General features: G+C 39.4%; 1 protein-coding gene and 1 pseudogene across 3 annotated transcripts in view; one reads left to right on the plus strand and one right to left on the minus strand.

Moving 5' to 3' along the window:
• The window catches only part of Kcnmb2 (potassium channel subfamily M regulatory beta subunit 2), a 366,796-nt gene that overhangs the window by 187,049 nt on the left and 152,431 nt on the right, over positions 1 to 27,316 (plus strand). The gene's annotated exons all lie outside the window — the stretch shown is intronic.
• LOC102009062 lies at positions 7,834 to 10,841 on the minus strand (annotated as a pseudogene).

Genomic DNA, 27,316 nt, shown 5'->3' on the forward strand with positions numbered 1-27,316 from the left:
TATTACAGATGAGGTGGTGATTGCCTCTCTTCTCTACCAGTAGACTGGTGAGGCCGGCAGATGGCAGGTTACTAAGGCAGACTCAAAACACTGTCTTCTGCTGCAAGTTTAACCTGAAAAGGATTCAGATAACTGGACTTTAAGAAGGGCAGAGACCTTTTTCATTCTCCTTAACATGGTTCTTGGAGGAGTAAATTACTTCTCATTCACAGCCCAACCCTCTTGGTCTTCCCACTTCAGATTACTTCCTGTCTGTGACTGATAAACCTCTCACACTACCTTCTGGTAAAGGTACATTCACAGTCGTGCTTCCTGCCTAACACAGGCCAAAAAGGGACAGGCAGGTTATTAGAGATGTCAGCTGTAGCTACATTGAAAGAAAAGGCTGGAGGACTGAGGCTTCTTAGCTAAAAGAACGTGAATGCATTGAACTTCACAGGCCACAAGATTAAAAATCACCCAGCTTCTGCCCATGCAGCTGGCACTTTTTTATTTATTTTTACTACTCACAGTTGGCAGAAATAGCACACTGTGGACAACAGATAAATGAATGGAAGAATAGGTGGATGGATGGATGGATGGATGGATGGATGGATGGATGGATGGATAGATGGATAAATAGTGGGCCTTTGACTAGAGTCAGTGCATGCAAACAGTAAACAAGAGACACTCACATTTCAGATATACTATTTGTTGCAAATCAAATTAAAAGGTATAATGAAGGAGAGTCAAAAACTATAACTAAAATTTGATTTATAGATTTCAACTTGCCTTGCCGGTCCTTTGGTTAACTAATTTGAATTTTACTGAGAGTTAACTGTGCTAATGTAATTTTCAAACCCTTACAAACATTGCATGGGGCTAAACATAATGGATCTTGATGTTAACTCTTATATACATATATTTTTTAAAAACCAGCAATTCTACCCTCAGCTTTAGGTCATGCATGGTTTCCAGCTTTTCTAGAAAATGGTTTTAGTTAAAATAAGTGAAGGGCTATTTAATTTGCATTCACTGCAACAGGTTGACAGTACAACAGGTTTGCACGCAGTTTAATTGAAACCATGAATTATTTTGCATAGTCTGGGAGGCAAGAGCTTGTTATTTCGATTCTTTCATTTCTTTTGGAAACAGGAATAGCATGATGCCTCAGGAAATGTATACATTTCAACAGACTCAAAACACAGGGCTCTGTCTGACTAGTGGGTATGGCCCTCTGCCTTTCTCTCCGTAACAATAACACTGCAGCACAAAGAGTGGCTAGATCGAGGTGAAAAGACAACAGACTCAAGATGTTCTTAAACCCCTCAGATTAAGCTAGGACCGTAGATTGGCCCAGTGACACAGAACCCAAAGCTAAATTCCCTCCAGAGCCAAATCACACAGCTGTCGTGAAACCTGAGAGAAACGTTTAAGGATACAAGGCGAGTTAACAGCTTAAGGGTACCCGTAACCCTACACGCCTCCATTTGTTTGAACTGATGCACTTGGGAGTTAGAGGGCCTTTAAGATGGAAGGACTTGATCTCCCGAGGTTTGGGAGGAATTGGGAACGATGGAAACAATAGCAATTACAGTAGCAGTTAGAGCACAATAAAGAACATTTCTCCTCTCCTTGCCCCATGTACAGTGTATTGAGGCTCCTGGACCACGGCAGTCAAGGAAATGATCTGTTTTGGTTTATGATTTATTTACTGGCTTTGGGACATAACAGGAGACAGCACTCTGGATGAAGTAGCATTCTCCTGCAGTGGAATGGCTGGAGAGAGGCCAGAAATGCCCAGTAGGAAAGGGTTTGACTGAGCAAGTGCTCAAATTCCCTAAAGTTGGGCCAAAACCTGTGCTATGGAAGGGTACCAGTCTGCTTAAACTAGGGACAGCAAAGTACTGGTACAATTTGGATACAGAATAGTGATTGCCTCTCTTCTCTACCAACAGACTGGTGAGGCCCGCAGACATCAGGTTACTAAGGCAAGGTTCCAACAGACGTGGAATTTTGGCTTGAAATAATTATAATATTCCTTACATAGGTGCACATACACTGTTATGGCTGGTATCTAGATGTCCCCCCAAAGCCTTATGTGGTCATAGGTGGGGTTTTTCAAGGGTCACTAGATCTAGAATTTGTGATTCAGGGATTAAGTGTGTGATGCTAGGACTAAGAGTGTGTGATTACTAAATTAATCCAATGATTGGTTTGGCATAGTTCTGGGAGTGGATAATGTCAAGGCCCTCTCTGAGTGTGAGTGCAATCTATGCTAAGGGTGAGTAGCCTGGAGAAAATATAAGGGACGGAAGGAGGGTTGCTGTGATTTGCTTGCTGCTTGCTACTTTGCTGCTTTGCTACCTTCTACCCACCATGAACTGTTTCTCCTCTCTGACGCCCCTCTGCTATGCCACCCTGGCTTGGAGCCAGCCACTTATGGACTGAAATCTCTACAAACTGTGAGCCAAAATAAATCCTTCCTCTTTTAGCTTTGGGTGTCAGGTATTTTGTCTCTGCAATGAGAAAAGCAACTAAGACATGAATATACACATGTATAAAAACACAACTTCCTGGCAATGAGCTCAGTTTTCATGCCAAACAGAATGAAAAAAACAAGAGACAACTTTGGATAGATCTGTAGTAGAGTATCTCTGAAAGGCTCCACATGGGACTGCTATAAATTAGCATGATTATGACTTGGCATCTTGCAGTGTTCTCCATATCAGTGTCTCATAGCTTCTTGTACATCTCTGTTCAATTTTCATGTCATTGTCCTTCATCTAGGTTGCCTGGGCAAGCCAGAGAGCTGAAGAAGTATATAACCAGACATAAATTCTGTGTGTCATTCACACACCGTCTTTCACCCTTGAGACTGCAATGTCACATTTTAAAATTTATATTTAAAAAAACTTATATTTGGTTATAAAATTATCTCTCAGCTGATTATCATTATAAATATCCCTGCCCGATAAATGATAAACAACTATAACTATAAAAATTAAATGCTTTGATTATTGCTCATTACCTACTAATTCATGGTCACTAGTGTGCTGTGAAATCACAAACTGTTATTAATGAAAAACTAGGGTTTCATGATTTCATTGACATCATGGATAGATACAAAAGGGATAGTCTACCTTCATAGATCATGCTGTGTATGGTTTGTTCATTTTTACCAAACTAAATTTAAACTAAATTTATTTTAGAATTCAGATTTAAGGGCCAGTAATATAGCTCAGTGGCACAGCTCCTGCCTGGCAAGTGCAAGGTCCTGAGTTCAATTCCTGGTACCAAAAAAAAAAGTGAAATAGAATTCAGATTTAAAATTGGATTTAATAGGAATTCAAGGTTTGAGTCCTCGATATGGTTGGCATCTGTGGCTCAGCTATAACACGAAGTCAGTGTTTCCTTTCTTCCACGCTTTCTAGGTCACAACCCAGGCAGTCACAGCAAATTCATTCTCACACAAAACATTCCTTTGGTTTAGATTCATTATATTTTTCCTGAGTATCTTTGAAAAATGCAAGTGCAAAGATCCAGGTTCTAATTCATGGCATTCTGATTTCACTGAATATCATGACTTTAAAAATATGTTCTGAGAAAGAAAGCACACTCCCTTGACTCCCTTGAAAAGTCTAGTGTTCTGTAAACCTTCGTGTGGAACATATATGCCAAACTAGCCTCATGATTTGCGCCAGCCATTGGTGATCTCTTTTCAAGCACTGTCTTTCTCTATTAGTGGGGTCTGTTCTGAGCATTACTATTTATTCTCTTGAGAAATCAGAGGTTTCCTGTGAATCAGAGGTGAGCAGAAATATTTTAGGACATGGGACTCCTAGATAGTTGTTCCCTGTGACACAGAAGAACTTGGATCCTGGGAGAAGAGAGGTGAGCAGATTCTCCATCACTATCTGATAATGTTTAGAGCCTCATTAACTACATTGATCTTTGGCTTCCTTATCTGTTAGGTGAAATGCGACAATGAGAAAATTTCTGAGGATGCAAACCTATTGTTCCAATTCTGTGGGTTGGTGAACGTAAATAATCTAACATAAGGAAAATATAGGTCATATATGGAGAGATGATTTATGAAGAAGTCAGTAACAAACCCACAAGGAGAATCTGGGGACACCAGGCAGAAATCAAAATGGTAGAAAAAAACCAGGGCTTATAATGAACCCTGTTTATGGTGGTTATTTTCTATCTGTGATATGCTGTTGACCATTTCCAACATCTTACTGGTCATGTCTTTCCTTGGAAGTTCTACAAGATAGTCTTCAAATTTATTAAGTCTCACAGTGATTGCATTATTTATGTCAATTCTACCTCACGTGTTTCTGTCTCTACTGAGGGCTTCCAGCACCCTCTTGGCCATGCAGGCTTTAAATTTATTAGATTCCTTCCTGTCCCTAGAAACTCATCAAGTAGGGCTCAATTCTGCTGATCCTGCTTCCATGATTTATTGCAGACAGGTGCTCTTCTCCATCAGCACCTTAGTTCAGACCTTATTGTGAATTTCCACAATGCCCAGTTCACCCCCTCACCTCTCTGTCTCTGGATTCCTGGCTGTTCTGTAAATAGCCACCGGAGTCATTTCCCAAAGGGCAGGTCAGAGCCTATTATGCTTATATATATTTAGTTGTGCTCCCTAACCTGTGCATAAAATTCAGGCTCCCTAGACTGCCTTTTGAGACTCCCACAACCTGATTTTGATACAGAAAAATAAAAACTCCCAACCTGAATGATATCTGGGAAGAGTTCATGTTCTCTAAAATTGAAGAATGAGGGGCTGGGGATTTAGCTCAGGGGCAAAAGCGCCTGCCCTGCAAGCGCAAGGTCGTGAGTTCAGTTCCCAGTACCGGAGAAAAAAAAAAAAAAAAACAATAAAAAATAAAAAATAAAATTGAAGAATGAATTTTAGGAACAACGGAGGTTAGGAGCAGAATATATTTATTGAGGAAAAGAAGGCTTCTGTCCAACAGAGGGATAGAAGGGGACCCGAGTGGGTTGCCAAGGACCTTGCCCTTCCCAGGGACTTTATAGAGCAAAAGCCCAAGGTGAGATGGGTCCAAGATGGGGGAAAATGGGAAATTACAAGGTGGACATGAGGTGGGACAAAGCTATGGTCACCCAATAAGATTACAAGTATAATTGTTCAGGTAAAATTAAGTAAACTGGGATCAAATGGGGAAGGGAGTCATGCAGCAAGCGGGCATGAATACAGAACAGGGGCTTTTCCTGTAGGGAATTGGGCTAATGACTCCTTCTGGCTTTTGGAAGGTGGTTGCTACCTGTTTAGAACATCAATCCCTGATGTTTACTCCAGGGAGTTATGTCGGTGCATTTGTTAGTCCTTTTGTCTTGAGGTCTGGTCCACAGGTGTCTTATCTTGTCTTTCATATTGGCTCCTTTAAGGGCCTGGCCCTGTCTGACTGCCTATAACATTTTTAGCTAACTCAGCTGCCTATAAAGATTTCAGTCAATTTTTCCTTTTCTTTTTGTTCATTCCCTTCCAGTCTCTTTCACATATATTCCTAACTTACCGAATTTCATTCTTTTTCCTGTTTTTATTCACCTCTCGATTGCTCCCCCATTATCTTCACATCTCTAAATGTACTATTTAAATTGGTACTGAAGGTACCAATTGCCACCTCTTCTGTAAAGTTTTTCCACACCTTCCTTCCAGAAGTGGTCATTTCTACCTCCAAATGCCTTCCTGCAATGTTTAATCTACACCTTTCTTGTGAACTCCTTCTATGTTAACTTATTTTAAAACACACTAAATGAGAACGTAAGCTCCTTGAGTAACAAATTTAATTTCTTGTTTTGAGTATGGTCCCAATTCCTATATTGTTTGAAGTTGTTGAATGTCTCATCAAAGGACACACACACACACACACACACACACAGTTTTCAGTGAAAATAACATGAATTTGAGGAGTGGTTTGAATGGACTACTCATAGACTACCAAATTGTTTTGAATTCCTCCCTTACAAAACTTTTAAAATAGCATTAATCAACCATTTCATTGTTGGTCTTCCAAGATGCATGTTCTGGATATTTTCTTGATGTCTATGACTCCAAGTGACATTTTCAAATATTGTCTTTTCTTTGTAACAAAAGCAAAGTCATGTTAGAACAATTATAGCTGACATGTATTGATCCTTTATTAAATAACATGTAATATATTAAAAGCTTGGCATTAATTATTTTATTTAACTCACATAACAATCTGATAAAGTCATCTAATTTTTCTGTGTGAACAATGATGGAGAAATATGTTGAATAAGATTCTAAGGGTTACACAGCTAACAAATAAAAATCCTAGAGAATGAGCCAAAGTAACTTGACTCTAGAGTCTGCCTACTTACCTACCATGCTACACTATCTCCAGTAGAAGAAAAAACATTTGCTTGGAATCAAACAAGAGTTTAATCCTTTCTTTGCTATTTATTACTAGTTGTATGACCTTCAGCAAGTTATTTAATATTCCTGAGACCCACTTTATTCTCTATAAAGTGGTTAAAAACAGACCTATATAGCAGAATTCTCATAGAAATCAATGACCTAGTATCTGTACAACTCAATGCCAGGCTCTCTACCCTCAGGAGCAGCTTTCCCCACAGGGTCTCTTCTCATTCTCCTGTTTCATGTTCCTTACTATTCTTCCCCGTGAGTCCTTACTCCTTCCAAGACCTTTTGGAACATAAAAACATCACACCTGCTTTAGCACATGCACCTACATCCATTACTTGGTTTTATAAAACATCAGAAGATCCTCTAAAATGAAAATTTTCTCTCTGTTTATAAAGTTCTTGGTTTGCACATCTGGCAGACCACTCTCTTATTATTTCCATTTTTAGAATGAGGGATAGAATCAGTGAGCATATATTAACTTCTTGGCTAAAAGTGGGAGAGGAGAAAGAGTTTCTCTTACAGGTATATATATGTCTAATACAATACCTGACAAAGAACTGATGCTCCGTAAATACAGGGTTAGTTGTTTTCCCTCAACCCAGAAGGGGAATAGTGACTTGTAACTTTGAAATACTAATATGGAAAAATTTCATGCTCTTGTGGAATTTATATATCACCAATTACTCTAATCCCAACACTTGGGAGGCTGAGATAGGAGGATCATTGTGAGTTTGAGACCAGCCTGGGGTACAAAGTGAGTCCAATGCCAGCCTGAACTGCATAGCAAGACTCTATCTCAAAAAGACAAAAAAAAACAAAACAAAAAACCCACAACCCACTAGTGAAATAGTCATTAATTCTACTTTTATGCTAAATTTGAATGCCTTATTTTGTACTGGTGTTGACCCCAGGGCCTTCATACTGAGCTACATCCTCAGGCTCTTTTCTTTTTCTTGAGACAGGGCCTCACAAAGTCACTAAGTTTCCAGGCTGGGCTCAAATTTGAGATCTTCCTGCTTCAGCTTCCCAGACTTTTGGAGTTTAAAGCATGTGCTACCATGTCTGGTCAAGATCAACGTCTTAAAATCTTTTCTTTTCGTTTTCTTTTTTTTAAGCTTAAAATTTTTTTATGTGAAGCAGCTATGAGTACTTTAACCAGGCACTAAAAGCAGATTAATAGGCAGATGAACAGACAATAAAACATATGGGATATACAAAACAATTACATTAAATCAGAGTGCACTCCCAGATGCATTGGTCATGCTCAATTATTTTCAATCATTTTCTTAGTTTTAGGTTTATAACCATAAGCCACTCTGAGTAGTTCTTCTTTTTCCCGTTAGTTCACACTGTAGACTTATAAACAATAACATCAGAAGAGGGAAAGAGAGTCTGTAGATTGCTACACAGGATCTTTGTTTATTTTTCCCTTTTTATTTTAAAACCAACTTTGGGGTCTTTTCTCTCTACCCTTTACTTACATTTAGAAGCTATAGAGAAAAATCAGTCTTAAATCAGCTCAAAGTTCATAAAATATAAACTAAAGATGAAGTTTTTGGAGGACAGACATTGAGTTACCCATAATCATTTAAGATGTACTAAATAAAATAAATAAATAAAAGAAAAAGAAAAGGTACTACATGCCTGTAAGATCTTCCTTGTGTACTTTGAAATGAGACAGGGAGAAGAAATAAAAAAGGAAAGAAGGAAGAAGAATCCCAGGGTCAGGTTTCCGAAATGGAAGCTCACCCTGTTTCCCAGGGTCAGAACCGCCACTTTATGCGTGTAATGTAGTATTTGTCCTCCAGTCTAATAGCTTGTCAACATTCACTTTTGAGTCTCATGGGAAATGTTATCAAGATGTGATTGGATGAGTGAACAGGGTTAGCATCAGCTGTACTCAGCAGAAGACGGAAGGGGCTGGAGTTTATCTGCAGCAAACAGGGAAAGATAAGAAACACAGACCCACAATAATATCAACGTGCATTATGAGGCCAACGTCAAAGTTAACTCAACCCACACAGATGTCCTCTGATCTGAGTTGACACACATATAGGGACAGTTTTATCAAGACCCATAGCCACAGCTGGAAGTTCATCAGGGCCGAAATCACAAGCTGTGGCATAGCATCTGAGAATACCACCTGGTTGGCCAAGGCCATCCATTCAAAGGCTGCCAGGAAATCAGTGCTGTCCAACTATACCTCTATTCTGAAGGAGACTGTCATGGAAGAAATCTGGGCTTATGGCTCCTTCAGTGGCAATTAATCCATCTGAGCTGCAGAAACTGTCAGATATTTCAAGATTACCCACTTCATGGATATATGGCTCGGTTTGATTATCATCATCATACAAGTACCACTCACTCTCATCCCGCTCTAACCACTGACAGTTATGGCAGCAAAACTTTTCCTCTGAATACTTTTAGCATTCATCATTTTCTTCATCATACCCTGCTATAGCATCTAGTGTATTATTTCAGACCTTTTGGATTTCATCATTTTTATCATGCATCAGATCTATGAGATATGCTGGAATCTGTGTTTTCTTGATTATGATATCTCTCATGGCATGGTAGAAAAACCATCTGGTAGAATAGAAATTATCTGCTGCACAAATTCATTTTCTTGTTGAACATTTAGAAATTCAGTAAGGTCAGGGATTATCACAGATTTAACTAGCAATGCAGCACAAGAGTCATCCATAGATCTCTTCCGATCATTATAACCACTTCTAAAACAAGGTCATCTTCTGCAGCACTGGTTTTAGTTTATGCTCAAGGTATGCAACCAAGCTATACTTCTTAAGAACCAGTTTCCAGTCCAAGTCTAGAATGAGCAATTTGCTGGAGCTCCTAAACATTCTACATAATGATTAAGCAAAATTTTAGTTGGTCCATCATGCTGGGTAAGGTTTCTAATAACTTTCATCAGTAATAAATCCTTGAACTTCAGAGCCCTTTTCAGGAGCATCTTCAACCCATTTCCTACACAGATCAGCAGTGCACTCCTCTTGTTAGTAGAAAGAGTAATGCAGAGAAGAATAAGTTCCAAATCATTTCCTTCACCTGAACATTCAGTGGGCATTTTCATTAACCGTGGCATTCAGTTAGTATACGCAAACACTGACTTAAAGCAATCATCCATGATTATGTGGTAAAACACATATTGCTATCTGCTTATTCTTTTCTTTGCCTAGGACTGCTATGAATTTGGAGAGAAGTCCAACTTGTACCATCTTATTCCTTAATCCTATGTCAAAGGATATGTTTAGGAACAGCTAGAGAGTGATATTTAGTAAATCTTTTTTTTTTTTTTTTTTTTTGGTTTTTCTCCGGTACCAGGAACTGAACTCACGACCTTGCGCTTGCCAGGCAGGCGCTTTTGCCGCTGAGCTAAATCCCCAGCCCGATATTTAGTAAATCTTCATGCAGACACAATACCAGTTTTTACCAGTTTTTCAACAATAACCATTTCCACCATATCATTATTATTCTCCATAAAAATGTTGAATGTAAGAATGTTACAACTAGAGTAAGCAGATGAAAATTGTCCCTATCAAGAGCTGTCACCAACATGTGAACCTTATTCTTATCACTCAGTTTCAGTTCTGTACAAGTTTCCTCAGCCAGATTCAGAAGCAAATAAAAAGCACCTCACAATAGCTGTTCTTGTTTTACCACAAGCCCCTGGTATTTTTGAAAAGTTTTTTTTTTCATAATCTTTTTTCAAAGTTTGGTTTTTAAGGTCTTTATCAACAGTCTTCTTAGACAGTTCTTTCCAAAACATGTGTCTTTTTAAATCATGATCAGTGATATTCACATACAGAGCTCCAATTTTATTGATTACTCCATGAAACTGAGAAAAGCTGGAAAAACAAAAAAAGAGGCGAATTATTTTTATAACTAACTCAAAGCTTACCTTCCATTATTTTCTCAGGACTCTTACACTGTGTATCTATTGAACTGTAGTACTTCCAGGTTATCAGGATTTTCAGCAAGCTACAGAATCAAAGCAGAACCCCAAAGCTTGTCAGGAATAACTCCATACAACAACTCAATATATTCATCAATGCCATTAGTGCTGGCAAATTCATCAATCTCTGTTACTTCAAAGGAAGTGGATCTTTAGGTTTACTTTCTCTCTCTCTCTCTGTCTCTCTCTCTGTCTCTCTCTCTGTCTCTCTCTCTCTCTCTCTCTCTCTCTCTCTCTCTCTCTGTCTCTAGCCCCTTTCTTTCCTGACAATGAATCATAAAGCTCTGCAAATAGTACAACAGCTGTTCCATTTCATTTAGTTTTGAGGGACAAATAAGTTTACATTACTCAACCACCTTCCACACCAGGGAAGTTCTATATTGGCACTGAGATCTTCAGATAAATAATTTTTTAGCATACATTTTGTTCTTCCAACATGGTATTTCCCATTTCCCCACTTTATAGTAAACCCAAAGCTTTATCTGATGGACGTCCATCAACATTATTTCCTTTAACTTTCCTTTGGCGATATGGAGCATCCTCCCCTTGCGTGGCACTCCCTGAAACAGTAGTCAAGCACCCTACCCAAGGCACTGACACTCCAAGCCCAGGGAGGTGGGGCAGTGGCAGCGCTGTGGTTACCATGGTGAGGCCGTGGCTCCTCCCATAGCAACGGTCTGCAATTGCCACCCAGAGCACCCCAAAGGGCCTCTACCTAGCCCTTCTAAGGCACATGAACACCTTGATTTCTTTCATCCCCTTTCCCTCCCCATTCGTAAAGCTCTGTTTTCATTTTATGCTTCTTTTCTCATGTTTTCCTTTCTCTTCCTTCATTTCCCGCTCCCATTTCCCTAGTTCCCTTTGCTTTGTGAATAGTTTCTCCTGTTTCACAACATCTACTCAACATTTTTGTCCAAAAATAGACCCTGTACATACTTAATTTGATTTATATCTCTTTTCTCAGTGCAGTTGTGAATAGTATTGTTTCTAAACTTCAAATTCCATTTATTTGTTGCTGAAAACAATTGACCCAATCGTGTAATAACATACAGTAGTTTATTCTAAGTATCTCTAAGATTTATTGGGGAAAACAATTGAAATAAAGCTTTTTTATAAACATGACTTTCAGCAAGTGTCCACTGTAGATTCAAATTTGGGTACTTTGACACTGGGTTTGTGAGTGTACACTGTAGATTCATATACAGGTACTTTGACATTGGGTTTGTGAAAGTCAAATGGTGAAAATAGTTTCCAAGAAAAAGATTAAAACAGCCTCCAAGGAAAAAAGGAAAGATTTTTCCTTTTCTAAAAAGAGTTACCTGTGATACACAGCAGTCTAATAAGGTGAATGTAAAATGAAGATCAGAGTTGTAGCCAGGTTGATTCATGAAGTAGTTGTATAATCTTGGGTAAATCAGGTGACATCTCTTTGGTTCTGTTATCACATTTCTTTTTTTTTTTTTTTTTGGTTTTTCTCCGGTACCGGGAACCAAACTCACGACCTTGCGCTTGCCAGGCAGGCGCTTTTGCCGCTGAGCTAAATTCCCAGCCCCTGTTATCACATTTCTTAACTGCAATGAAAATATCACCCACCACCACCATCACCGTGTGGTCCCCACCAACTTTAAAGTGATGGATATGAAGTTGCCTTTTGTAATTTTCAAGTCCAATAGAAATGGGAAATGCTACTACTGTCAGAAGTGTAAGTTAGGAAGAAAGTGCTTTGAGATCTTTCATCAGATTTTTACACTGAAACTTGATCATGAACGCAATATTGTTTCCTAAGATTTCCCCTTTTGCTAAATTGCATTGCTAGACCAGGTCTCTAAAGTTTACAAACCTATCATCAATTCAAAACCTGGCCAGTTCACACCAGCATGCAAATGCTGCAGTTGTATGACTTTGTCTTCTTTGATTAACTTCCTTTCTAGTCAAATAGAATAATCAGTCATGTAGCCAAGCTGATGGTGATGGATTTAGATCAGACGGTCAAAATAATTGCCCGTTCTCAATGGAATCACCAGCTGTGCTTTCAAGACTTGTGCAAGGTATTTTACACAGTAGAGTCAATTATTATCCTTTCCCATAGTTGACACTGAGCTTCAACCATGTGCAGGGTATTGAATAGGTAAAACAGAGATTAAATGTCAGGTCTCTGTCACACACTTACCTTGGAGTACAATGCATCAATAAAAGGGATGAAGTATTCTAGGCAACAAACTAAATGAACCTTATGGAAATTATGCTTCATGGAAAAAAAAGCCAATCTCAAAAGGATACATACTGCATGATTTTGTTCATGGCACTTTCATGAAATAACAAGTGGAGAATGGATTAGTGTTTGCCTGGGGTTAAGGAAGGGAGTGGAGCATACAGAGGTGATTTTATTTTATTTATTTATTTTTTTTTTTTTCTGGTACCTGGAATTGAACTCATGACCTTGCACTTGTGAGGCAGGCGCTGTGCCGCTGAGCTAAATCCTCAGCCCTAGAGAGGTGATTTTAAAGACATCACACAAGAGAGTCTTGGGATGATGATACAATTGACTAAGGTAGTGGCTACATATGACCAAACATGAGATGAAAGTGTATAGTGTTGCATACACACACATACATACATACATACATGAGTGTATGCATAACTGATAACCTCAGTTCACTCTCTGGATTGTAGTAATGTCAGTTTCTTGGTTTTTATATTCTTATACTATTCTTTTGTTATGTATGCTCATACTGGAAAAGATGGGAGACTTTCTTGCATGTTTCTTTCTAATCTCCTGTGAATATATAATTATTTCAAAATTAAAAGTTCAAAATATATCAGGTTCCTACTCTCCAGGAGCTAAAAGTCAGATATCTTTCCTTTATCCACTCAAAATAAAACAGATGTGTCCAATCACAGAAATGCCTGAGGTTTTAGACCCTCCTTTATCCTTCTTGGTAGACTTCAGAGTTTCCTCGTACTCCTTCCAGCATCCATTGCCCGCCAGCTCACCGCTGCACAGATCTGAACTGCCTGTGAAGACAGCAAGTCTTTCTCCAGTGCCATTCTCCTTCTAAAGCTAACTTCCCCATGAAGGTACTAGAGAAATAAGCAACTGTCTTCCCCGTCCCTCTTCACACTCCATACCTTTAGGCATCCACACAGCCTTCTGAGAGAACCTGTTCCCCAATACAAATCAACATGCAAAAGAGACCCCAGAGGATCCACAAGTTCTACCACATCACTGGCTGCATCTGGTTATCAAGAATCCTTTTAGGATCTGGAAGGACTGATAATCCCCAACAAGGCAAAAAAAAAAGTACTTAACCAGAGCACCCAAATCGGGGAAGAGTCCTGAGATGATAGTACTTGACTGAAGGTAAAAGAGAAACTCTGCAGATGAAGGGAGAATGGAGAGAATCCCACGCTGACAGAGCTTATGTTCAACCACACTGAGAAAGCACACGTGGCTGAGGAAGGAGAGTGGCTTATTACTGTGGTACCGGGGCTGGTGGGGTGGGGTGGCATAGATGTGCACTGGAAAGCAAGTGTACTAACTTCTGCCATATGACTGCAGAGCAAGTTTAGACATAGATCTACAAGAACCACTTGCACCCACCCTGAGACACATGGAAGCTGTCTGCTTGCTCAGCAGGTCTTCTTCAGCTGTGATCAGCAGGGGGATGATCATGAAAGGCTGAGAAGGGGCTGCTTTTGCCCTAGTGTGCTCACGGATTGTCCTTATGACACTGTATGCATATGTGCACACCTCCAGCTTCCCCTCTTACTTTTATTTCTGCTGTGGACCCACCCTTTCATTTGTACACTATCCAAAATCATGAGGCGGAATAGCCAGCAAACACACTCTTATAAAAGAAATACAAGACTTCGGACCACATGATCTCAGTCTGAACCAATGTTCTATGTCCCTTGCAAACTATATGTGTTTAGGAAAGTTCCTTTCATTGAGCCTTCATTTGCCCACCTATAAAATAGGAATAGCATTGTTATTAGAGTAAATAAAGAAATATATATGTATCAGGGACCTGGCCAAGATCCCCAACTGCCTGTATGAGGGTTATGGTGAAAGATAAGAAAAAAATGGAAGCCAATTTAGTCATTCATAAAAAGGGGGGCTAGGAGCGCAGTGCCTCGGGATGGGCAAAGGCAAAGGCAAAGACTCTCCAGCTGCCACTACTTTTATTGGCCAGTGCAGGGGGAGGGGGAGGGTAGTTTCCTGGAACAGCATAGAAGTAAGTGGTGGAATGGACAAGTTTAACATCATAGGAGAAACAAGTTAAGATTCATCCCCACACCCAGGTACTAGCACTTCCTGTATTGTCCTCAGCAGACTTCATCCTGCCCTCTGAGGTCTCAACTGTAGCCAAGAGAAAAAGTGGGGATTTTCGCATTCCAATCGGACCACAAGGCAGGGCAAGGAGGGCCTCTGCCAGATTCTGTGTCAATTTATAATTTGTGGTTCCCAACATATGTGAACATGTCTTTCACAGCTCTTAGCAGCCAAGAGACATGTTCCTGTTTTTCAAATTCTGGTCCTTTTATCTAAGGGCAGTTCCCTCCCTTGTTCAGGATGGAAGCATCTCGTATTTTCTGTCATGCCTTTCCTATTTGGAATCCCGCAGAAAAGCAAACTCCTGGTAGGATTCCAGCGTCAGTTATTTCTTTGGAAGGGAAAATAAATACCTGTAAGGGGAAAACAAATGAAGTCCCAGATGGAAAGGCTGTCAGAAAGGCAGCAATATCAAGCCAGCTGTCTCCACAGGCCATTGATGTAGAAACTCTCCAGGGAGGCCCTGGAGGCCAGCATAGGACACTTTGGAACAAGTGCAGGTGTTTATCCAGTCACCCGCTAGGGGTTCTCCTGGTGCAGCATTAATGACATAGCTACCTTGCAGACAGAGCACACGGAAGAACAGGCTCTGAGGGCCTGCGTGAGGCCCCAAGCAAGACATGCAGGTGTGCACAGTAGGCAGGTACAGGGCAGGGCCTGGCTAATGTTATGGGAAAGAGAACATGGGTGAAGCACGGTATGAAAGGGTCTGAGAAATATTCAGCATATATGTATGAAAAAATCAGTATCTTAGTGTGCGCATTTGGATTTTAACAGAAGAAAAGGCACTATACAATTAACAGCTCTAATAAAATTTTCAGCACCTTTTTTTTGTGGGGGGGTGGCTTTTATAAGCTCCTCCAACAACCATGGTACAAGGACACTTATTTTTTCCAGCTAAGAGTAAGACAAGCTGCCATCTCTGGTATTCGTCTGCAAGCATTAGCCTGCATCCAAAGCTATCACTTTCAAAAGAAAAACTTCTGATCTAAACACAAGAAAACCTGATTTGGATCACAAAAGGTGATCCTATGCAGAGAAGTGAGTCTGAGAACATTTATTTCCGGAGGGTATCTGTGTCCCTGCCTAGATGATAGTCCTGGAGAGACAGTTTCAAGATCACAGGGAAATCAAACAGCTGTAGGGCAGAGCCCAAGGCACATTACCACCTGCACCAGGCAGTAGACTCTATTGAGGGTCTGGAAACAGGAAAGTATCTGGCAATGGCTCAATATCTGTGACACAAGTTGAAATGAATAATTAAGCATATTAATTTGTTTCCTTCACATTATAAAGCTTGGTTTCACTCATGCCTTCATTCTTGGACTAGAGTTGGTATAATTTAGCTATGCTGGCCAGAAAAGAGACTGCATCTCTAAGGGACAAATAACATCTGTTCCTCCAACCTAAAGAAGAGAAAAAGGAATCAGTGACAGCAATGGGTGTTGATGCTGCGACCCAGGGAAGACAGGATATTCGCTGTAAAGAAGCCAGAATCTGCTATTGCAAGCACTGTCAGAACCAACGCTTCAGGAAAGTGGCTCTGAGAAATTAGTCAGTTAAGACTACAGAAAAGAGGTGCTGGAAGCGTTCTGTTGTATCAGTCTCTGTTCCCACAACTCTGGGTAGTAAGTTAATAGTGTGTCATACACTTAATGAACTTGGTCTTGCTGCGATAATGTAATTCATCGAAGAACATTTATCCTCCACTCAGTAAGGAGAAAAATGACTTCAATAAAACTATGCCAGCTCCACAGATACATTATCTTTATTAAAAAGGCATTTTCAGTAGTAAAATTTGTTATTGATTCACATAATTAATCTCTTGAATCCATCTCTCCTTATATATCACTACTGGATAAATGCCGAAAAGTTTTAAGGAAAACAGATATGATCTTATACTGTAATTGAAAATAGATGTAATAAAGAAGACAGCTATAAAGTATGCTTGCATTTTGATTCTGCAACATCAGTTTATAATCCACCCAGTTCTAAGCTATGCCCAGCTCAATTTCTGCTGTATTTCTTTGGCTTATATTACACTGATGCCCATTATAAGGATAAGGTAGAGAGAAGATTCCTATCGGGTGGCTGAAGCTTGCTACTTGTATGTTTTTTCCATCTCTCTCTTCTGTTATTTTAGAAATGCATTTGCAGCAAAATTTGGAGGCTTAAATAAACAAACAAGAAAAGGATATAGCTGCTTTCTACCAGGACATGGCAATTTCTTGTAATTAAAAGACCTCTTGCATCAAAACAAGCTGAGTTAAGATTTTGGTTTCACCACCTATACGTCTAAAAAGGTTGCTTAAATTCTCTAAACCCAGGTCTCATCATCTGCAAAAAGCAAATGAGAAAGCCTACATTACAATGTTTTGATGACCACATGAGAATACATCATTCACCTACAGTAAATTAAGTGCTTAACCACTAAATGGTCTTTACATTGTGTTCTTTTGGATAATCATGCCAGTCCATCAAGGGCCACCAATAACATTTCAGGTCCCAGAGATATAAAAATTAACAGTATGGATATGGATTTGAACCTATTAAAATTCAGTGGGGACAATAATCATTGAACAAATGTTTACTAAATATTCATTAAAAATGAGGGTTTTATTTTAAGTCAAGTGATTAAAGACAGTGACATAATTTTCAAACAAGAGTATCAGTAACATTTTGATGTAATAATATATCATTTATTTTATTTATACAGTAGTAATTTTTTACTTCAAATGCACAAAATTTAATCATCCACATTTCTTGGCTCATGACACACTTTTACCATAAGTCAATGCAAAGCTCTATTTTTCCCTTTGTGCCTTACCAGTGTCCAATCCACTCCCCTCTGCACCGCAGGCATCCACTCTAAGTAGTTAATACATGTCCGTCCATCCTCCTTGCACACATTCATTTAGAGCTATGTGTGTTCTTGATATGTATGTGCTACCGTGTTCCTGCTGAGCTGTGTTTTCAATCTGGAGTGTCCACCAAAGGCCCATGTGATGAAAGATTTGTGCCTGGTCCTTGGCACCAGGAGAAAGGAGCAGCATCATGGGGTGGCTATTCATTGATACATGCCCATTAAGGGGACTGTGAGACCCCGGCCTCTTTCACCTTTGTTCCTGGCCATGATATGAATGGGCCTCCTCCACTACAGACTCCCCACCGTTGTGTTCTCCCTTGTCATTGGCCCACAGCAACAGGACCTACCAACCACCAACTAAAATTTCCTTTGTCTTGAGCCAAAATAAACTGTTCCTCTTAAATCGATTATTGGTTACAGAAATGCAATGCTGCCTAGCCTAATGTGTGACATATATGAAAGTATTAAGTTATAAATAAGTTGTTCTCTGAACACTGTTGCAAAGTGAAGTATTCTGTTTTCATATAAACCTGACTTCTGTCAAAATGCTTCCTGATATCCCATGATAGACGTGGATCACACTTACTTATCTGTTCTCCTAGCCCTGCACATCGAGGTGGCTTCCCTACTTGATGCCGTACCAAATGTAGTAGAATACCGATGCACCTATCTCCTCGTGATCCTGTTAGAGATCTATACAGCCAGGTGCCAGGATTTGCAGACGTGATGTTACGGGCAGACCACGGCATCATTCTCCATTTCCCAGGATCTCTTCCAAAGCATGGCACTTTTTGATCTGCTAAGAGTTGCAGTATGATAGATACGGACTGCTATTTCACTGTGTTTTAAATTTGCATTTATCTAGATAATTGTGATACTATTCATCTCTTAATTTATTAGATTAATCACATCCCTCAGTACATAGCACGTGGCTGTCCCACCCTCTCAGTTGTCCCATCATGCCATTGTTTACTTTTTCCCATTGCCTGACAGTTCTTAGTCATTTGGAATTCCCTGAGTGGCTTAAGTATTATTAGGATTTGTCTGCCTTACACTTTTTAAGAAACTTCTATCAGTGTCTCCTGATAACTTTGTGTGCTATTTTAATTTTAATGTGCTTTGATGTAAATCAGTCTATCACCTTTGCTCTTCACATTTTAAGCTCTTTAGAGAGGAAATTCTTCTCCACCTAAAATTCATAGAAATATTCTAAAATATCATTATCTATAATCTTTATGTTTTTATTATTCTTGGTTAGGTTTTTTTTTGTGGGGGGGCAGTGTCTTACTTTGTTGCCCAGGCTATGCTTCTACTCCTGGGCCCAAGTGGTTCTCCTGCCTCAGCCTCCTGCGTAGATAAGACTACAGATACAAATTGCACTGTCCAGCTTTAGGACTTATTTCAAATGGAGAATTATTACATATGATATGATATAGGACTCTATTTTTTCCCATATAAGGAACCAATTCTCCTACCATTTATAAAATAATGTTTCTTTATTCTATTGATTTGTGTAGCTATTTATAACATATAACTATAGTGTTGTTAATAAGTATTAAATCTCTAGACTTCATTAATTTAATAACATTATTTAATATTGGTAAGGTAATTTCCCTTCTTTGCTTTCTTTTTTAAAAATTGTCTTCAGGATCTCTGGATTTTTTAAATCTTCTGATACTTTTTAAAATTAACTTATTAAATTTTCCCTCAAAATCTTAGTGGTATTTTAATTGAATTTACTTCAATAGATTAAATGACACATTAACTTAGGAATTATTGACTCTGTTATAACAGGATCACATCTGTAAACACAATACTATCACTCTATTTATTCAAGTTTCTTTTATGCTCTTTAACAGGATTTTATGTTTTATAATGGGCTTATGCATACTTAGAATAACTTCTATGTAGATAATATGTATTCATAGCTCTTTGATAATATATTTTCTACTTGGTCTGCTAACATAAAAATATAACTTCCTCTTATATCTACTAAATTTGCTAAAAAGCTATTATCAGTTTGGGTTATCTGTCTAGCTATTTATAGCATATAACTATAGTGTTGTTAATAGGATTTAAATATCTAGACTTCATTAAACTAATAACATTATTTAATATTGTGGGTTCTTTTTGTGTTTAATGTAAATATTTGTGTCATCTTAAAATACTAATAACTGTCTTTTCCTCTTCACCCTGTGTCCCTTCATTCTTCTCAGTTTTTATTGCATAGCCAGTACGTACTATACTGAACAGCGGGAGAGAGAGTAGCCATTCTGTTCCATCCCTGACTCTAAAACATCTCATTAAGTATGAGGTTTACACCAACTTTTTGGTAGAGACAGTTTTCAGAAAGTTAAAGAAGGCTTGGCTCTCCAGGAGATTTGTAGATAGCAAAAACATCTTCATTGAGTACCTTTGATCTGCTTTGTTACTGCTATCAGTAACAATTGATACGTTTGTATAATTTAAGCCATATATTAATATATTACATTGCATCTGTATATTGTTATTATCAAATCATCCTTATTTTTCTAAGATTAAATCAGACTTGATTATTATTTCTGTAAAATGTACTACTACAAATGTAGATTTGGCCAGCTGTTATTATACTTGTGGTTTTTACATTAGTAACCACCAGTGACATTGGTCTGTAGTGTGTGTGTGTGTGTGTGTGTGTGTGTGTGTGTACGCATGTGTGTACTATTTTTCTGTGTTGGTTCTCAGTATTTTCATGACTAGTGTCATTAAATTAGACAATTTTAACTCTTTTTTCTAAAAGCTCTTCTGTAAGATAGAAATTACCTATTACTTGTATGCTTGGTTTAGCTCATCTGTGGAATGGATGGGATCATGAAGTGTTAGCTTACAGACCTCCAACTATCTTCTTACTGCAGCACTTCATACATTTCCAGACATATATATGTAGGAAAATTCATATATATGTATGTATTAGTTCTATTCAAATTCATTAGCATGTAATGATTTACTGTACTCCTTTCATTATATTCTTTTTTGTTTTGTTTTGTTTTGTTTTTTTGTTTTTTGTTTTTCTCCGGTACCGGGAACCGAACTCACGACCCTGCGCTTGCCAGGCAGGCGCTTTGCCGCTGAGCTAAATCCCCAGCCCCCTCCTTTCATTATATTCTGAAATGTGTTTATATCTATGACTAATTCCCTTATTGCATTCTACTTTCATGATTTTTCCATCTTTAAAATTAGCCTTGTTGTAGGCTGATTCTTTTTGTTTGTCTTCAAGACTTTGGTTTTACTTAAGCAAATTAATAAAATACTTTGAAAGGTAGTGAAACCATCTCGTGTCAGCGTATGAGGGACACAGTTAAAATAATATTTACAGGAAGATTTCTAGTTTAAGATTTTTTAGCACAAACCAAGAAGGTTCAAAAATTTGAACTGAACATGTCACTCAGAGAAATATTAGAGCACACCCAAAAGAAATAAGAGGAAGAAAATAACTAAACAAATGGCAAAAATCAATGAGATAAAGAACAATTATTTAGATAGTGATATCTCTTGAGACATGACTTTCAACAACATTCTAATACTTGCAGTAAGAGAAAAAAATTGGAATTTTTATTTGTTTGTTTTTTACCTTTGCGCTGTTTTGTTTTGTTTTTCTTTTTTGTTTGCCTTGCTTTGCTTTGCTTTGCTTTGCTTTGCTTTGCTTTGCTTTGCTTTGCTTTGCTCTGCTTTGCTTTCCAATAAGGTCTCACTGTGTAACTGTGTAGGCTGGCCTCAAACTCATATAAGCCTCCTGCTTCAGCCTCCCTGATGCTGAGATTACAAGTGTGTACCAGCACACCTGACTATGTTTGTTGTTTTGTTTTTAAAATGTTGAGAGTAAGGGCTGGGGATTTAGCTCAGTGGCACAGTGCCTGCCTGGCAAGTGCAAGATCATGAGTTCAGTTCCCAGTACCAGCAAAAATAAATAAATAAATAAAATAAAATGTTGAGGGTTTTGATGAGGAAGCATATATAGAAGCAGATATTTTAACCAGCAAAAAGTAAGGTACAGTTTTATTACTATTCTTATGGGAAAATGGGAGAGCACACTTGTATTAAGTAGTAAGCTCTATACTTAGCCTGAATAGTTTGGTGGTGGCTTTTTGCACTTGATAGCATGTCACCTTGGCCTCTTTAAGCCTCTGTCTCCTCATTTGCCACATGGTGAGTACAGTGCTCCCTACCTCAGAGAGAAGTCAGCAGCATTAAGTGAGGTAAAATAAAGTATATAATGTACTCAGCACAATGCTCATTAAATATTAGCTCTTTCCCTGCTCAGTAGAGGGCTCAGTAAAATGTATTATATTTAAATACTCCCTTTCATGGCAAATAAAATCTTGGACAAGCTCACAATGTAAGCTTTAGTATTAATTTTAATTCTCCTATAAACATGGTGGCACTATGTAATAAGAACATACCCAAATCCAGACTTAGAGTGGTGTAAGGCATGTTCAAACCACAGGCAAGAAATTCAGTAACAAATAGTTGATGCCAAATGATCTCTGAATTTCACCCACAAGTAGAAAGAGGCATCAAAAATAAAACATCACAGCTGTTGCCCAGGTAGAGTGCTGCAAAACTGAAAGAGAAAGCTTTTTAGGTTTTTCTCCGGTACCGGGAACCGAACTCACGACCTTGCGCTTGCCAGGCAGGCGCTTTTGCCGCTGAGCTAAATCCCCAGCCCCCAAGAGAAAGCTTTTTAAAGCAACTGCAAACACCTACAAAGTGAATAAAGACCCTACCTTGGTTGATTTTCCTTTGAGCTTTCCAGTCTTTTCTAAAGAGTATCCAAAACAAGATGAAGAGAAAATGCTGGAAGAGATGGAGCCCATCACCAGAGGCAATGGTACTGTTGCTTTGTTGCTTACTGTTCCAAAGAGCCCAGCAGCAGAGAAGGTCCATGCCTTTGTCTCAGGTGGCACCAGCCAGCAGTGACAAGCTGCCACTTGGTCTTAGAAACCCTTACTTCTTAAATGGACTACAGGGTCCTGTAAGGATTCCCTCAAGCCTATGCTGGAAGGTAATTTATGTAAAGTTAGGAGCTTCTCAAACTCCCCAGATTTCACAACCTACTGTCAGAATTTACTTTCATCTCAGAGGTCTGATCACAAGAGTGTCAGTCCCCTTTTAACTGAGGGTGGGACAGTAATTAGAACTGAGCAGAACTTGGTATGTTCTCTAAAATAGAAACCCCCAAAAGACAAAGTGCTCCCCTTGTGAAAATGGCAACAATCATCTCCTATTGAGACAACTAAATATGATGTAAATGTGATTTTTAAAAAACAATCTTACAGTTAAATAGGACCTAGAAAGTGCTGAGTAAGACTTTAATCATATCACATGAGTATAAATAAGAACTTGTCCTTACCTTGATATGTCTTCACAATCATCCACAGGTAAGTAGAAATCTATTTCTGAAAGCTAAATTCCAATAGAATGGAAGCTGAGAGTTTCCAAAAATGATTCTCCAGAAACAGGCAAGCTCTTTTCTTTCATAGATTAATGAGCATTAATGTTAATGAATGCTGAATTGAAATGACATCCCTATAAAGTGGAAATTATCACCTGAGAAATCATCTTGAATTATGGAATTATAGTGTATGTCAGAAATGTGTTAATCATTCTAATAGAAAAGGTGACAGGGTGTCCTCACAAGCAGCTAAAGGAGTGCTGTATTCACTCAGCCTATACTCCAAGTCTCATGTGTGAGGCCTAACTAGCATAAATCAAACTGATTAAAACAGGTCTTCCTTGGAGTAAAGAAAAGGAAGCAGGCACAGATGAAGTTTAAAGAGAGAAGAGGCCTTACTGTAAGCCACACGGAGGATGAGTCTTTCGGAGTTTTCACTGGTTGAGCGCCTACTATGTGCTGGCCTTTGGCTGCCTGCTGGTGAGCTGCTGTCTGTCTCTCGGGACCTCAGTTGTCATTACCCACTGCAGGATGAGTAAAATAAGGTCTATGAGGTGAAGGTGACTTGTACAAGTCCTCAGCCAGTAAATAGCAGGGGCAGTATCAAATCTTAGGCTGATTCCAGAACTCACGCACCTTCTCTTCTGCTCTTCTGCCTTCAGAAGGATCCTGTACCACACAGGATGAGCCTCTGAGTTCGTTTGTCCAGGCTCCAGGTTCTCCCCAAATGCCCTGCATACTTTTAAAGATGCCTGTGGTTATCTTTAGTCGCTGGTTCCAAGTTTACTGCAATCTGGATTTGAGGTTACTCCCAGAACAGGAGGTGAAGGGGCCTGGGAAACCCAGTTCTAACCTTATGTGATCTTGATCAAGCTATGTCATGTCTCTGAATCTTGGCTGTTTCCTGTGAAATGGGGATGATCGTACCTCTTCCTAGGAACTCATTTTTCAATGAGATAAGCACACAGGTAGTTTTCATCAGGGGATGAAAGTGACCCTTGTATCTGTGACTTGAAATCAGTTTTGCTTTTGCTCGAGAATTAATGTTTTGCTCCATGTCCTCCCAAGTTTCTGACATTGACCTGGACCCATTTTGCCATTACTTCCATCTTGGAATTGGCACTTTAGAATCCTATCCTGCTCAAATGTACAGAGCAAGTCCAGGAAAGGGAAAGAAGGAAACAGAAAATGAAGACTGAGAGGAGGGGGAAGCACTGTAATTGGCTCCAAAATTTAACATATTATAAAAAGTACCCTATTTTCTCAGCCCACTTGTCAGGCTTCCAAAGTATGCACTTTAGAAAACAAGTTTTCCTCATAATAACAAAGGGCTGCTCCAGCAAGCTGCTGGTCTTTTCATCACCGAGCAACTGAAGTCAAAGCCATCTGCTCATGAAAGATAAATGGACCTTCATTATCAAATTATGGTAAAGTTGCCTTTTCTCTGGCACCTAAACTTTATGTTCTCTGAAAAACTCATCTTAACAGTTGCTCCAAGAAGACTTTCCTAACACCTGCGCTAATTACGTTCTTCCTTTGCTTTCCTTTCCTCTGAGCTAAGACATCTGTGCCACATTCTGCATTGGTTTAAAAGCTAAACTTCTTTGCTGACTAATTGGTGTATGGGTGGTTGCCTCCCAGTCTCGGTGTAATACATGCCGGCCAGCAGACAGAAAGCAGGAAGCGTTGTGCCTGCTGTTTACCTTACTTCCTCCCAAGGCTCCTGTAGCTCGTGCCATGGATAGCATAAAGTGCTAAATCAATGATGCCCAGAATAAGACACTTAAAGATGTGTCTTACTCTGCACATCACTGGATGATGATGACACTTTGGATGACTGTACCAAAGGCTAACAATATGCCCAGGAGAAAATAGGGCACCCTCACTAGCTCTGGTATGCACCGTTCTGAGTGAGCGTTAATGAGGTACTGGGAGACAGTTTCCACACTATTAGACTGTGGAACATACCAAGTTATTTCCTCAGGCAGGTGGCTGAACTTGAGCCTTGAGAGAGTTCTAGGGACTCCAAAAGGGCATGCATCTACTTTTGGCCTCATCTCCACTAAAGGAGTTTTCCCAAAGCAAGAGGCTAAGGAAATTTTCAACATTCCAAATAGCAAAATCAACTCATCCATGAAGCAGTCACTCTGGAATTCTGTGCATGTCTCCGGAATGGAGGCCAGATCCCATGTGACAGCTACCAGATGAAAAGCACAGAAGCAGAATATTATGCAATTTGATTTCAAAGCAGAATGCTCTACATCCTCAGGTTGCCAGCCAGACAAAACATCTGTGAGGAGCAAACCCACATTTAGACATGGAGGTCCCTCATCTCCAAATGTTTGTATAAATGTTATGCACTTTGAAAGTTAAAGTCATCAATGTGTTCCCTACAAAATGATAGTTTAATGTTTTCCAAAATAGCAGTATTAATCAATTTTGATATCAATTTCACAATATTTTAAAATGTTAGTATTGGGAGGCCCATGAGATATTTTCTGGCACGCTTGCTCTGTTGAAGATGAACAGATTGAAACTTGGAGGAATTTGTGACTTGTCTAAGTTTACTGCCAGCTAACCTCAGAGCCAAGACAGCCCCAGAGTGAGTCAATCACTGTGTTTCTCCATTCAGTTCGTGTGTATGCTCTGATCTGTAATGGGAAGCATATGGGCTCTGTGAACAAGCTACTTGTCTACCCTTGACATAAGTCTGCATTCCCTAGGAAAGTTATACTGAGTCAATGAAATAGTGAATATAAAACATAGTCCTTTACAAGTGGTATTTTTGCTATGAGATTTATCATTATTTTTACTCTCATTCAACCTGAACTGTGAGTCTCACATTTTTCCATCTAATCACAAGGGAGTCTGGCTGTGTTTTTAGAAGACCATTCTCCACCCCAAACAGAGCCAGTTGCAGTTTCCACAGTAGCCTGAGTTTCCAAAAGATAGAGAATGAATCCCTGAGCCTCTGGGTCAGTGTTACTCTTCAGCCTCCCCTCCAGCCTACAGCATGAGAGCCCTGTGGTTAAGCAGAAAGAGCATAAGTTTTAAAGTAGGTAGTCACGGATCGGAACCCAGTTCTGCCACTTACTACCAGTTCGGCCTTGGATTAACTATTTAATGTTAGTAACCTTTGGTTTTTTTCACGCCTTAAGTAATATGATAAAGAGTGCATTGCAGAGTTTGTAGACAAATTTAATGAGGTAACATATACAGAATACCTAGTACAGCACCAGATAATAGTAGACAATCCAAAAGTAGTCATTGCTTTTATTATTATGACTATTTCTTGAATAGTGCTCTGCTGTGAAGCCGAATGCCCTTTGACAGGAACTGTCCCAAGAAGGACCATCTGGAACCAGCTTTCCAGCTTACTGAGTATCACACCACCTAAGCAGCTCCACCAGCATGTGTCTTACAGGTGAAGTAGTGACAGTTAAGTTTATTATCCAGGGTGGCAGGTTACAGGTTAAATGTCTTTCATACATAATCAGTAATTCTCCAAGAGAATCCAAAAGCTAGTTTGATGAATCCCACTTACAGATGAGCAAACCGTGGCTCAGGGAGATGAAAATGACTTGCTAAGGATCACAGAGCCGTAGAGTCAAGTCTCTAAAGCCTGACAGTTTATCACGGGCGCCTGCTGCTTCACATACACAAAGTCTGAAACTTACTACTCAAGTCCCACCCTCTCCCAGCATCTTCCTTTTTCCTACCTAGGGATCCCTCTGGGATCCACCAAAATAACCCAGCTCCTCAGACAGATCCTTCCATCTCCCTTTAGCAGCATTTCATTGCTCCCTCCCAATGTTATGAAACTACATTCTCCTCTCTTTTTCTATAGAGAACCGCACACTAAATATTTTGGACTTTGTGGGCAACAGCGTCTCAAGTGCAACTACTCTCCCATTGCAGCAAGCAAGTAGATACAGATCCATGTAGAAACAAACAAGCATGGCAGTGTTCCAGTAAAATTGCTTTTACTAAAACAGGCAGCTAGCTGAATTTAGCACATGGGTCATAGTTTGCCAGCTCCAGTTCTTCATGCTTGCTACTCAAAGTGTGGACCACACACCAGCAAGATCAGCATTACCAGGGGGCATATTGGAAATGCAGATCTTGGACCCCTCCCTCCAAATTACTGAGTCAGAATCTGGCTTTTCACAAGATCTTCTGGTGACCACTATTCACACTGAACTTGGAGCAGCTCTGCTGTATGTATTCAGCTCACCAAATGCCTCAACTCCGAGCACAATACACACTACTAGGCCTGCAATCCTCCCAGTAGGTCAGAGCGCTATTACTAT

Source organism: Chinchilla lanigera, unplaced genomic scaffold (genome assembly GCF_000276665.1).
Source record: "Chinchilla lanigera isolate Chin_1 unplaced genomic scaffold, ChiLan1.0 scaffold00019, whole genome shotgun sequence".
Lineage (NCBI taxonomy): Eukaryota > Metazoa > Chordata > Mammalia > Rodentia > Chinchillidae > Chinchilla > Chinchilla lanigera.